The sequence below is a fragment of the Rattus rattus genome, chromosome 4 (assembly GCF_011064425.1).
Source record: "Rattus rattus isolate New Zealand chromosome 4, Rrattus_CSIRO_v1, whole genome shotgun sequence".
NCBI classification, from domain to species: domain Eukaryota; kingdom Metazoa; phylum Chordata; class Mammalia; order Rodentia; family Muridae; genus Rattus; species Rattus rattus.
In genome coordinates, this window is record NC_046157.1 from 180,782,629 (window position 1) to 180,797,416 (window position 14,788).

The following is a 14,788-nucleotide window of genomic DNA, read 5'->3' on the forward strand; positions in this document are numbered from 1 at the left end:
AAAGATTTACCTGCCTCTGCCTCCCAAGTGCTAGCATTCAGGAAGTCAATATTCTGTGCCAACTGCTTTTAGTGTAGGCAGTTCTCAAACTTGGAAGTGAGTTGCCCTGGTCATACAGTCTGCTTTTTCTATTGAAGGAAAAACTAATTCCAGAAGTGCGTGCCACTCAGTGGTATAGCGTTTGCCTAGCACATGTAAGGCTGTATGTTCCATTCCCAACCCAGAAAACAAAACAAAACAAATTCAAGACTTAGAGAATTGATCCTGCTTTGAGATGATCGACTGACTATTCAGCCTTCATCCCTGTGGGCTACACATCCACAGATTCAATCAATCACACTGTAAAAAATACTTGAGAAAGGCAGAATTGGGCCTGCATTCAATATGCTATTGTAATTGGTCCCTAAACAGTACAACACTGCGTTCTAAGTGGTATTTCCACTGTAAGTCATATAGGTAGACGTATGTAAGTGAGTAGCATTGTAGATAATATGTAATCTGAAGCTGGTTGAGGCTCTCGGGAACTTGTGCTCAGGTTAGATGCAAATGCTATGCCACTTTTTATAAGGGTCTTGCACACTCAGAGGTATTAGCAACCACAGGGTAGTGGAAGCAATCCCGAATGCAAATTTGGATTCTGGTACTTGCTGCTGCTGACCCTCAGATGCTCAAAACTCAGTTTACTCTGACAGTATGGTGGCATTTTCTCCTGAGCTTAAGATCAAAGTACCCCATAATAACCTGCACCTTTGTTTGGTGTGATCAGTTAACCCAAAGCAAAACAAAATCTAAGATGAATTTTCCTTTGTGATAGTGAGGGTTGAACTTTGGGCCACATGCATGTAAAGCAGTGCTCCACGAGTTGCACCCCCAGCCCTAAACGTCCAAAACGCAACAGTTTTGCAAAACCCATTCCTGCCCAGGAGTGTCACTGGTAGAATACTTCCATGGTAGGCACGAGGCCCTGGGCTCCACTCCTAGCACCCCAAATTAAAGACAAGTAATAATCATTTCTACACTTGATCTTAGCCAAAAGGCCGAGAAGCGATGTAATAATCATTTCTTCATTTACTTGTTGGTTATAACACAAGGTGTTTGACACCTATCTCAGAAGAAGGGACAGAAAGAGAGCCAGAGGTCAGAGAAAGCCAGAATGGAACAGTGCCCTGGACATGGCTGCCTGCACAGGCATCAAGTCTGCATTGCAGCCAGCAGGAGTAGGAAGAAGTGCTTGAACCCCACCCCCGCCCGAGGAGCTTTGACCGCTGATGGCTTCTGGGAGAAGGAGGTGTTTTCTTTAAGTTTGGCCCCTGTGTGTTGGGAGCTTCAGGAGATTGCCCTGCATCCAAGAATATATGGGTGGTGCAAACTGAACTTAGTGGGTTATTTTTTTTTTTTTAAAAAAAGAGGGTATGAAGTTGGGGGATAGGGAAAGGGAGGGTGGATGTGGGGATATGATCAAAATACATTCTGTGGAATTCTCAGATAATTTATATATCACACATTTTGTGACTATATATATATATATATACACATACATACATATCACAAATTTTGTATACACACACACACACACACACACACACATATATATATATATATATATATATATATATATATATATATATATATAGAGAGAGAGAGAGAGAGAGAGAGAGAGAGAGAGTTTTCTCTGGGTAGTCTTGGCTTTCCTGGAACTCACCATGTAGACCAAGCTGGCTGACCTCAAACTCACCAAGTGCTGGGATTAAATGTGTGTGCACCCACTGCCAGGCATAAAATATGTTTTTTTTTTAAATGAAATGAGCCTCTCTGCCAGATCGCTGCCGTCAGGAATATGAGGCACAAGCAGCCCATCGAGCCGTCTAGGGTAACCGAAGTGCCGGGCAGGACTGGTTCCCGGGGCAGTGCATGCAGGTGTGTGTGATTCAGGATGACATCGGTCGCTCTGTCATCTGAAATGTCAAAGGCCCCGCGACAGAGGGCAATGTGCTCACCCTGTTGGAGTCAGAAAGACAGCCTCAGACATTCAGCTGACCTTCCTGCTGGGTCCTAGGTAACCATCACCTAGCCCACGGGATGGCCTACAACTGTCAATAAAGCATTTTTTGTATCATTTTAAAAAAATAAAGTGAAATGAGGCAGTCATCAGGTGGTGTCTGGGAGCAGTTTTATGGGCGTGGAGAGCCTGTAGCATTTAACACGATGTGTTAATTTACATATAGGATGAGGTTAAGTGGCACAAGCTCTTGGGCTACCAGATCTGATCCTTTATTTTCTGGAATTCGCTGTGTGTGTGCGTGTGCGTGTGCGTGTGCGTGTGCATGTGTGTGTGTGGCCTGATTCTCTTGGTCTCCTTTAAGGTGTCCTTTCTGTTTCTTTGCTCTGCTTGTCTAATGATGGGAAGACAAGTCCTCAACGACTACAGAGCAAAGAATAAGCTTTAAAAGATGTATCAGTGGTGTGCACCCTCCTGTAATTTATGCTGACACCTGGGGAATTCAAACCATAAGAAGTCGAAAAAGAGTAGAATGCATCTGGCATTCATGCAATAAAGTTAGCTGCTGCTGTAATATTATAAAAAATAAAAGCTGTCTTTCCCCCTGCACTAGGTCTGGCACCACAGTGCCCCAAGATGTCTGGTAGACATCTTCATCTCAGTCAGCAAAGCCTCTCACCCGCTCTGCTCCATCCCATATCGCACTGCCGAAGGCCTCTCTCTGAGCCTGGCAACAATCTCTCTCCCCATCCAGTTCCCAAGGCAGGTTGCCACCATGCCAGACATACACATCCCAATTCCATGTCAGCCTAGTCTCCAGCCACCACATACTCTCTTGAACTTAATTCGCCACATGAAAGAACACACAACACAACAACCTCTGATCCAATTGATAAGATATAATTGCCCACCTAGACATACGAAGCCCTGCACACATCCATCCCTTAAGAATATTCATAACAACCTGCAAATGTGCAGAGAGGAATCTCAACATCAGCCTCCATATTCTCTCTGCTGCTTCTTCTGCCTCACTCCAGTTTTCTACTCTCTCTAAATTTTTCTCCCACCCATCTTTCCTTCTCGTCCAATGGCAGTGTCCAGCCTGATCTACATAATGAGTGCATGGGGTTGAGACCCTGTATTAAGTAAGTAAGTAAGTAAGTAAGTAAGTAAGTAAGTAAGTAAGTGTCTTAGTCAGGGTTTCTATTCTTACACAACACATCATGACCAAGAAGTAAGACAGAGAGGAAAGGGTTTATTCAGCTCACACTTCCACATTGCTGTTCATTAACAACGGAAGTCAGGACTGGAACTCACACAGGGCAGGAAGCAGGAGCTGATGCAGAGGCCTTGGAGGATGTTACTCACTGGCTTACTTCCCCTGACTTGCTCAGTTTGCTTTCTTATAGAACCCAAGACCATTAGCCCAGGGATGGCACTACCTACAATGGTCTGGACCCTCCCACCCTTGATCACTAATTGAGAAAATGCCTTATAGCTGCATCTCATGGAGGCATTTCCTCAAGGTAGATTCCTTTCTCTGTGATAACTCCAGCTTGTGTCAAGTTGACACACAAAAGCAGCCAGTACAGTAAGTAAATTAGTTAATTAATTAATAAGATGGAGAATGATTGAGAAAAGACATGTAATATTTACCTCTTGCTACCACACATACATGTGCACACACGTGAACACAGAGAGAGTCAGAGAGAGACAGAGACAAAGAGAGAGACAGAGAACTGGGCTCTTGACTTTCTCCCCACTGATCCCCAAGAAAAGCTGTGGCTCAAATGGGAAATATCCTCTATAGACTGAGGCATTCAACTACTTTGTGTCTAGTTTCCTTTCTTTCTTCTTATAAGACTTATTTATATGTATGTGAGTACACTGTTGCCCTTTTCAGACACACCAGAAGAGGGCATCAGATCCCACCTCAGATGGTTGTGAGCCACCATGTGGTTGCTGGGAATTGAACTCAGGACCTCTGGAAGAGCAGTCAGTGCTCTTAACCGCTGAGCCATCTCTCCAGCCCCTCCACTTTCTTTCATTTCTGCTTTTGGATGCAATTGCCACATTCCAGCCCACTGTTCCTGTCCTGTCTTCCTCAGTATGGAGGACTCGACCCCTCTGAAAGCATAAGCCAAAACAAACATCTTCTCCTTCAAGTTGCTTTTGAGAGAGTACTTCATCACAGCAACGAGTGAGTAAACAAGGTGATACACGTTGCTTCACTGATGCTGAGCTCACACCCAACAATTCACTTCCTGGCTGTATGAACCCATTTCATTCACAACACACAGCAGTCTTATAGTGATCAAGACTATTAAACAGCAGTCAGCATTGGACTTGGCAACCATTTTTTTTCAACACAATTGAGAAAGAAAAGCAAAATCAAGCATTATAGAAGATAATTTCACATGCTTCCTTGTTTTTTGTTGTTTGTTTTTTTAACAAAATCTTGATCATTTGATTTTATAAATGAAGACTCAGGAGTCAGATGCTGGGGTGAAATCCTGCTAGCTCAGAAAAGCACAGAAAGCACCCAGCTGTCCTTCCTCCTCAGCAGACATCCCAGAAGGGATGCCCCTCTCTCAGGCCTTCTCAAAAATCCTCCTTCAAACCCAGCATTCCCTCCCCTCTACTTCCTGTGTGCCTCTCTAGCCATCCTCCTGACTCTTAATCTCTGTGCTTTTTTCTTAATAATCCTATGTTCATTTCCTGTCAACTGGTTACTTGCTTTGCCTCTTGACCCATGATTGACTTTATTTAATCCTGTATACAATATTTAGGCAGAGAGCCCTTGGCTGAGCTACACCACAACTAAAAAATGTTTTCCAGTAAATAACACAATTTCGGGGTTCACCATGTGATCAGATATCCTCTAACACTTCATTTTGTTTCCAAAGACCAATTTTTATGCAAAAAAAATTGCACAAAAGTGCAATAAAAAGTGACTTCAAATTTACCACAGAGAGCACTTACTCATCCTGGGCAGGAGGTGATCAATGCCTGTCAAACCCCAGCTGGGAACACTTGCAGAAGTGGCTCAGACACCTCACCATTAACACACACACACACACACACACACACACACACACACACACATACACACATACACACACACACTAAGTAGTGAAGTTCACGAATAGAGAATCTGTAAACTATGAGTAATTACACTTCAGTGAAAGTGAGAGGAGAGGGAAACGTAACAGAGTTTGTGACTGGGAAAAATTTGCTGAAAGGCTGGGGATGCAGCTTGATGGTAGGGTACTTCGCCTGGGTTATATTGGTGCCACCCCCCACCCCCGAAAGGATTTGTTTAAAAGGAACATGAAGGAAGTTTTGTACACTGGAGGTTTCATTAGGTGGCGGCGTCACAATGCTAGGAAAAATGCAGACCTGGTTTCCCTTTCCCTTGATTAGTGTCGTGCCCTAACCAGAAGATAGAATCGTTTAACCTACAAGGATTCTGTTGGAGAAATGGAGAGAGAAAGAGGCACTGAGAAAAGTAGACTGTTGATTAGGAAGGCCTGGAGTGGGGCAAAGTCAAGCTATTTGCTTTCCTGATTGATCTTGTCTGAGTGATCCATAGCATCCAGAACAGACATAGAACAAGAAACGCCGAATGGGACCTTACACGTGTAATAATGTCAACGGGTATTTTTTAATTTTAGTGACGCTATGGGCTGAACTCAGGACCTTGCCCATGCTCAGGAAACTTTCTCATTGATACCTTAGGCCAAATATGTGAATTTTGTTTGTTTTGAGATAGGACCTTGCTATGTTGCTCATGCTGGCCTGTAAAACATTTCTGAGCAGGGTGGTGGTGACCCATACATTTAGTTCCAGCACTGGGAAGGCAGAAGCAGGCAGATCTCTGTGGGTTCTGTGGTCAGACTGGTCTACAGAATGAGTTCTAGGATAGCCAGAGCTGCACAAAGAAACCCTGTCTGGTGTTGTGCCAGGAAGTATTCGAGAACCCCAAAAGACCAACCAGGAGCTGACTTCCATAAAATCACATCAGGGTCTTTATTTACAAGTTGGAGCTTGGGCCACAGAGCTTGGGTTGACGCAGCAGAACGGGAGGGAGCAGCCATGAGTTCAATTTTAAGCAGATATTTATAGAGGCAAGAAGGGGTGTCCAGCCTGGTACACATTTAATTGGGGGCCATTACGGCCTTTAACATAATTTTCTGGTGCTGGGAGCCAAACTATAAACGTAACTTCTTCTGTTGTTCTGTTGTTGGTTGTTAGGAAGTGAAGTGTCAGGGGCAGGCTTGTAACCTGCAGGCGAAGGTTTGTTGGGGAATAACCTGGAAACTGGTGCTAGGTACCAGCCTGTTAGTTAACTGGAGTTCAACTTTAAGTCAGGTTCTCCAAGATGGAGTCTAAACCCAAGATCTGGTTTCTCACTGGAAAAAAAAAAACAAAAACATATTTTGAAAGATTTATTTGTACTTACAAGGAATGGGTTTGTGTCTGAGAACTCGATGCCACATGTATTTGAGAGCCCAAAGAAGCCAGAAAAGGGTGCCAGATGCCCTGGGGCTCCAGTCAGTTGTAAGCTTCAAGGAGTGGGTGCTGAGCCCTCTGGAGGGACAGAGAGCAGCCCTAACCACTGAGCCACTACGCCAGCTCCTGTGGGGATCTTGATCTTTCCCTGGGACACACCACCGTGCAGGCTCCCACATTTTTAGTGGACAAGACATGGCCCGTAAGTGCCCAGGGAGAGAAGGATGCACACCAGCCGGGTGAGACTGAGTAGCTCATGAACTGAGGAAGGTGTGTAGACACAGCAGCGTTAAAACCCTCTGTGAAGGCAGCAGCTCAGCGGCAAGCATCTATCCAGATCAGCGCTGCTCTGGATTTGCTCCCAAGCACTGTGAAGAGGGCTGGGAGGGCAGGGGTGCTGGGGTCACCCAAAGGCTGCGGGCAAAGCCACTCTGTTTTTCTCTCTTATCATAAGACAGATAGGATAACCAGAGACCTGATTTGCCTGTGTGAGTTCCAGTTTGCTTCTGTTGCCTATCAGCCAATACTGTTAATTATTTTTTTAGTATCTCTTTTGATCTTAGAGATCTCCTGTGTTCTTACTACCTGATTCATTTTGAGAACTTTTGGTATTTATATTATTTAAAAAAAAAAAAAAAAAAAAAGAGGAGTAGAACAGTTAGGTGTGGTGGCACCCGACTGTGCAGCACTCAGAGAGTCGAGGCAGGGTGGTAGGTTCAAGGCCAGCCTGGGCTTCATAGTAAGTCCTCATCTCCAACAAACTCGTACAAGAACTCGACTCGGTTACTTGAGACTGGCTTGTTTACTTGGTTCTTCGTGGTGCTGGATATTTGCATGGGTTTTCCTTGGCTGGTTTTGTCGGATTGAATCAGATTACAAATAAATTACTCGGAGACAGTTCATTCTACCACGCTTTAAACTCCTCAGGAAAATACATGCAGCAGTGGGGCACTGTGCCCCCTTCCGTGTCTGGGCTGGCCCAGGCGCCGCCGGCATCTCAGGACACTTTGCATGGTAAGAACGCCAGGTCAGCAGAGCATTTGCTGTAGACACATAAAAGCCTCCGATTGCCGTGGACTAATGGAAAATAGGAGGTGAGAACACCATTTCATATTCAGGCACCACGGAGAGTCAAAGAAGAAAGCGCTCGGGTTTATTATTACACTCTCGTGTCTCCCCCTAACTTTTCAAAACATAAAAACAGAGTGTTTAATTTCTCAACTATCCCGAGGTCATGCTCTCTAAAGGGCTGTTTGGGGGCACAACGGTCTGCCGGGGTTCCGGGAGAAACAGGAGTATTAGAACAGGGGATTCAGAACGTGGTTCATATGGCTGGGTCCTGAAAAAACTGTTCAGTCTGCTACTGGGGATATAAACAGATAAAACAGAGCTGGAGCCATGGCTCAGCGGCTAAGAGCGCTTACTGCTCTTACAGAGGACCAGGATTTGGTTCCCAGCACCCGCATGGAGGCTCACAACTAACTCTAGTTTCAGGACATCCAGTTCTCTCTTCTACCCTCTGAAGGCTTCTACATACCTGGTACACATAAACTCATGCAAGCATGCACACAAGCGCACACACATACGCACACACACATATAACACACACACAGACACAAACACACATATATAATACACACACAGACACAGACACATACACACACACATATAATCACACACATAATACACACACACAGACACACATATAATACACACACAGACACAGACACACACACATATAATACACACACATATAATACACACACATATAATACACACACACATAATACACACACACAGACACACATATAATACACACACAGACACAGACACACACACATATAATACACAGAGACACAGACACACACAGATAATACACACACACACAGACATACACTAAGTAATTTAATAAATACGTAGTTCACTTAAAAGTAGATAAAATGGATGTCTATGGGCTGAGTGCTCCCTCTCCCCCATCCCCACCCAGGTCTTGCTATATAGCCCAAGGTAGCTTTGAGTTATTGTGTGGTTTGGGTTGGACTCTAATTTACCATTCTTCTGTCTCCCAAGTGCCACTGTGATAATAGGACTGTGCTGAACAGTGCCCTTTCCCCCATCCCCCGCCTGCTTGCCACAGGGCATCAAGTTCATAGCTCTGTACAGCTAAACAAGCTTTCTTCCTCTGAGCTGTGTTTATGGTGCCTCAGATTGTGGTTTTCTTAAGTGTAAAGTTCTCAATTAAAAAATTGTAAATCGGGCCAGAGAGATGGCTCAGCAGTTAAGAGCACCGACTGCTCTTCCAGAGGTCCTGAGTTCTATTCCCAGCAACTTCATGGTCGCTCACAACCATTCGTAATGGTATCCAGTGCCCTCTTCAGGTGTGTCTGAAGACAGCGACAGTGTACTCAGATACATAAATAAATACATCATTTTAAAAAATTATAAATCTATCTGGATCTAGATCAGAGGTGGAGCCCTTGCTCAGCATGTGCAAGGACCTGAGGACCTGAGTTCCATCCCGAGCAACACACACACACAGGCACACACACACACACACACACAGACACACACACACACACACACCCACACACACACACACACCCACACACACACACACACACACACCCACACACACACACACACACACACACACACACACACACACACACACACACACACACACACACACACACACACACACACACACACACACACACACACACACACACACACACACACACACACACACACACACACACACACACACACACACACACACACACACACACACACACACACACACACACACACACCATGGTGCACAATTCATAAACACTCAGCTCTATCAACAACAAATCCTCAGAAAGAGAACTGAGCCCTGTAAACAGTGCTGATCACCCTGGGTGAGCACCCCAGGTTTCCTGTGGCCATTATCCCTAAAGTCCTATTTATCCCCCCATTGATGGACAGATGATTTCTTTTGTTTTTCTTTTCCTTTGTTTGTATGTATGTATGTATGTATGTATGTATGTATGTATGTATGATGTATGTATGTGGTGTGTAGTGTACATGTAGGCATATCTGCATGTGTGTTGGTAAACATGGGGTGAATGTGTAGACCCCCAAGGTTGATGTTGGGAACCATTCTTGGTCATTCTTCTTCGTTAGTCATTGAGGCAAGGTCCCAAAATCAAACCGAGAACCCACCGATATGGCTGGTATTCTCTTTTTAAAAAAGAGTAATTAAAAAATAGTTATTTGTGTGTGTATGTGTGAGTCTATAAGTTTATATACACTGTGTGCGGGTGCCCATGGAGGCAAAGGACGTCAGACACCCTGGAACTTGAGTTACAGGCAGGTACGAGCCATCTGATGTGGGTGCTGAGAACCAAACCCAGATCCTCTGAAGCCACAGCAAGTGTTTTGTTTTGTTTTTTTAAAATTTTTTATTAGATATATTTCTTTACTTACATTTCAAACATTATTCCCCTTCCTGGTTTCCTGTCCATAAGCCACCATTCCCTCCCCTCCCCCTCCTCCATATGGGTATTCCCCCTATACATTCCCCTTATTGCCCCCCATATCCCCCTGCACTGGGGGTCCAACCTTGGCAGGACCAAGGGCTTTACCTTCCCCTGGTGCCCAACAAGGCTATTCTCTGCTACATATGCAGTTGGAGCCCTGGGTCAGTCCATGTATAGTTTTTCGGTAGTGGTTTAGTCCCTGGAAGCTCTGGTTAGTTGGCATTGTTGTTCATATGGGGTTGCCAGTTCCTTCAACTCTTTCAATTCTTCCTCTAATTCCCCCCAAGGGGGTCCTATTCTCAGTTCGGTGGTTCACAGCAAGTGTTCTTAACCATCAGACTTGTGGTTTCTTGTTCTGTTTCCACCTTCCTAAAGCTGTTGTATTAGTGTCTCTATTGCTGTGAAAAGACACTGTTATAAAGAAAAACATTTAATTGGGGCTGGCTTGCAGGTTCAGGGGTCTAGTCCATTATCATGATGACAGGAAGCATGGTGCTGGAGAAGGAGCTAAGAGTTTTGCAACCAGATCAGCAGGAAGAGAGTGACACTGAGCCTGACTTGAGTATCTGAAATCCCAAAGCCCACCCTGACAGGGACACTTCCTCCAACAAGACCACAAGAGGTAGGGTAGGCTTTTCCTTGTATAATACTAACCCAGTAAATGACACATGTTTCCCTTTGTCACTTGTGAGATTAAAAACGTACCACTGGGGTACCTGCCTTTGCTGTGTGTTAGGTTCTTGCCTACTATTGAAAGCTGGGGACTTGCTTACATTTTAGAGGGTTAGTCCATGAGCATCATGGTAGGAGGCAGACAGAGATTGTGTTGGAGCAATAGCTGAGAGATTTACACCCTGATCCCCTCCCTGGCAGCAAGCAGAGAGAGGGGGAAATGGGCCAGGCATGGACTTTTTAAACCTCAGAGTCCACTCTCCCAGTGACTCACTTCCTCCAAACAGGCCACACCTGCTAATCCTTCCCAAACAGTTCTACTAATTGGGTATCAAGCATTCAAATATATGACCTAGTGGGGGCAATTCTTGTTCAAACCATTACACCCAGGGAACCAAATTCAGCAAAGTGCAAGACAGACTGGCACCCTGGCCCCTCTCCTAGAGTCACAGGGTGGGACTAGCTTGGCCCTGACAAATACTGGCTTTTAGGACTTCCCAGATCCTAGTGATGGGCTATAGCCCCTTCCTTGACTGCCAGAGACCAATTGCATACCTGGTTGAACTCTATGAGGAGACCCCTTAAAGAACTGAAACCATAGGCCTCATCCTAGAGTTCCAGTGTAACTTCCCAATGGGAGCAGTAAGGGACGAGGCAGGCCAGAGAAGCTCTCCAAAGCCGAGTGTTAGTTCCATAGCACAAGAACTGGTCAGTCACCAAAGGTTTCAAAGGATGAAGAGTTAACTATGTAAATTAGGCAGGATTTATGAAACAGGAGAAAAGAGGTTTTGCTGGTTAGTTCTTCAGCAGCAAGCTCCCTTAACACCTCTCTAGCCTTCTCCCTAGCCCAGGTTCCCTAGAATATCCTCCAGGAAGCAGGGCCACCAATAGACCCCAATATACAATATGGCCCAAGGATGGAGGTCCCAGGGAGTGGAGAGAAATGTGCAGAAATCAGCTAAATTCAGACGAAGAGCAAACCAACTATTATTTAAATGAGTGAATTTCAGAATAAACATTGTGTGCTGAAGATACAGCTCAGTGGTAAGAGTGATTGTTCAGGATGTATAAGGGTCATTCTCAGTATTAGAAAGAAAAAGGAGAAGAGGAAGAGGATGAAAAAGAGGAAGAAGGAGAAGAGGAAGAAGAGGAGGAGAATAGGAAGAGGAAGACAAGAGGAGAGGATGAAGAGGGAGAGGAGGAAGAAGAGGAAGAGGAGAGAAAGAAGAGAGGAAGAGAGGAGAGGAAGAGGAAGAAAAGAAGAGGAGAAGGAAGAAAAAGAGAAGAGGAAAAGAGTAAGAGGAGGGAGAGGAGGGGAAGATAAGGAAAAAGAGGAGGAAGAAGAGAAGGAGAAGAGGAAGTAGAGGAAGAGGAGAAGAAAGAAGAAGGGGAAGAGGAAAAGTAGGAGAAAGAGAAGGAAGAGGTTAGGAGGAGGAAGAGGAGGAAGTAGAGGAAGAAGAGGAGGAGAAAGAAAGAGAAGGGCAAGGAGAGGAGAGGGGGAGGAGGAGGGGAGGAAGAGGAGGAGGAGGAAGTAGGAGGAGGAGGAGGAGGAGGAGGAGGAGGAGGAGGAGGAGGAGGAATTGGCAGGGCATTTCTTAGCAAGAGCCACCAGAAAGTTGTTAGTGATGACAAATGAAAATCATTTAAGCTTTGAACCATTTCTAAACACATATGCAGCAGTAGTCTCTCTTAAAGGACAGACTTGCTATGACTTATCTCACTAGTTTAATGGTGGCTTACTTCTATAGTTCTCACACTCAGGAAGCTGAAGTAGGTGTTCTCTGAGTTTGAGGCCATTGGCCAGGTGTGGTAGAACAGGCCTTGAGTCCTCCTTGAATATCAGAACAGGCAGCAGAAGCCAGCCTGGTCACAAATCAAGTTCCATCCAGACACACACACACACACACACACACACACACACACACACACACACACACACACACACACGAGGGGGGGGGACAGGGAGAGGGAGACAGAGAGAGACAGAGAATGTACTAGTTTAATAGAAAATCTTCACCACTGTTTTCAATAGAGTGGTGTCCCCAACTTGCCCTCTATTCCTTCCCCAGAGGTGAGAAGATAGGAAATGTATTCTAAGGCCAGTGGTGGTGCACACCTTTAATCCTAGAACTTAGGAAGCAGAGGCAAGCAGATATCTGAGTTCAAGGCCAGCTTGGTCTACAGAGCAAGTTCCAGACAGAGCTACACAGGGAAACCTTGTTTGGAGGAAAAGAAATAAAAGAAGAAAAATAAAATGTATTCTTTCCTTACTTAATTTCTTCTTGGTAAATAATGTTAAACTTCCAAAACTGGAGGACAAATCTAAAAAGAAAACCATCACCGCTCACTCCGTTTAGCTTAACTGTAGCCATTTTGTATTTAGTCTCCATTTTGCTCCCAAGGTGAAATTAAGTTCAGGTTCTCAAACTCTGCTTCCCAGAGGTAACTATTTGTAGTAACAACAAGCACATGCCTTTAATTCTAGAATCAGGAGACGGAGCAGGAAGATCTCTGACTTTAGGGTTAGCCTGGTCTACACACTGGGACCCTAGGCCCTAGTTTGGGTTTTGTTGCTGTGATAAGCACTTACTTATGAAGAAAGCTACTTACACATTTAACTGGGAAGACACTGGATCTCTTTTGCACAGCTGTGTCTGATCGTAACTTCTATATCTGTGAAGAATTCACTGGAGTGTGAACTGCCCTATGGAAAGGCTAAAGGTGTGTCAAATGCAGATGACAAGGGCGGCCTGTGTTGAACGGATTCATCCTGCAAGGCATAAACACCTACAACTCAAGTTTGAAATCTTCACAACACTGTGTGGTATTAACTTTCAAGAAACCTGCAGTAAGATCACATGAGTAACCATTGGTACAGGACTAAGGAAGGCCAGTTACAGAACAAAGCTATTAACTTCCTAGGCTACAGGGTCCTCCAGAGGCTGCTACAGTCTCTTAGGGAAGACGGCTTCTAACACTTAGGCATGGTGGCATACACCTATAATTTCAGCTCTAGGGGCAGAGGCAATATGATCATAAGTCTGAGGCCAGCCTGGTCTATAGGGTCCATTCCAGTGCAGCCAAGACTATACACGCGCACACACACACACACACACACACACACACACACACAGAGAGAGAGAGAGAGAGAGAGACAGAGACTTTGGGGGGATGTAGTTTAGCAGGGTAACAACAAGTCATGAGCATGTGAGGGACTCTAGCTAGGTTCAATCCTCAACAACAACAACAACAAAAAGAGTGCTCTTCTCTTGTCTCTCTTGCTCTCTTGTCCTATTCCCCCTCTCTTTACATCCCCCATCCCCCATGTGCTCATGGCCAGCCTCTACTCTCTATCTCTCCCTACTTCTCTCTTGCCCTCCTTCCCTTTCTCTGTCTCTGCTACCCTCTCAACTCCTTTCCCCACGCACTAAACTCTATTCTATACTTTAAAAAAAAGGGCAAGATAAGCTAACAAACTCATTTTATCATATAATCTACAGATCGCATACATGAATAAAATGCTATAGATTCATTTTTAAAAATATTTACTTTGGAGCCAGGCATGGTGGCACACACCTTTAATCCCAGCACTTGGGCCCTAGAGGAAGAAGGATCTTTGTGAGGTCAAAGCCAGCCTGGTGTACAGACTGAGTTCCAGGACAGCCAGGGATACAAAAAGAAACCCTGTTTTAAAGAACAAGACATACTCATTTGGGGGCTGTAGAGATGGCTCAGCAATTAAGAGCACTGGCTGCTCTTCCAGAGGATGCAGGTTTGATTCCCAGCCCCCATATGGCAGTTCACAAGCATCTGTAACTTCTGTTCCAACACCCTCCACAGGCAGGGTGTGCACATGGTAACGGAGATACATGCAGACAAAAACCCCCAGACATAAAGGTTAAACATTTAAAAATACTTTTTAGTTGTGTTATGTTGCATGTATATGGGTGCTCGGGAGGCCAGAGAGAGAGTGTTGCTTCTCCTGGAGCTGAAGTTACAGGTGCTTGTGGAACGAAGGTTCAGTGTAGATAAAGGGAGTGAATCCCCCTAACCACTGAGCCATTTGGCCAGCCCCATGAAT

General features: G+C 44.9%; 1 pseudogene; it reads right to left on the bottom strand.

Annotated features, from left to right (window-relative positions):
• Positions 1-900: 900 nt before the first annotated feature.
• LOC116899946 lies at positions 901-1,049 on the bottom strand (annotated as a pseudogene).
• Between the last annotated feature and the right edge of the window lie 13,739 nt (positions 1,050-14,788).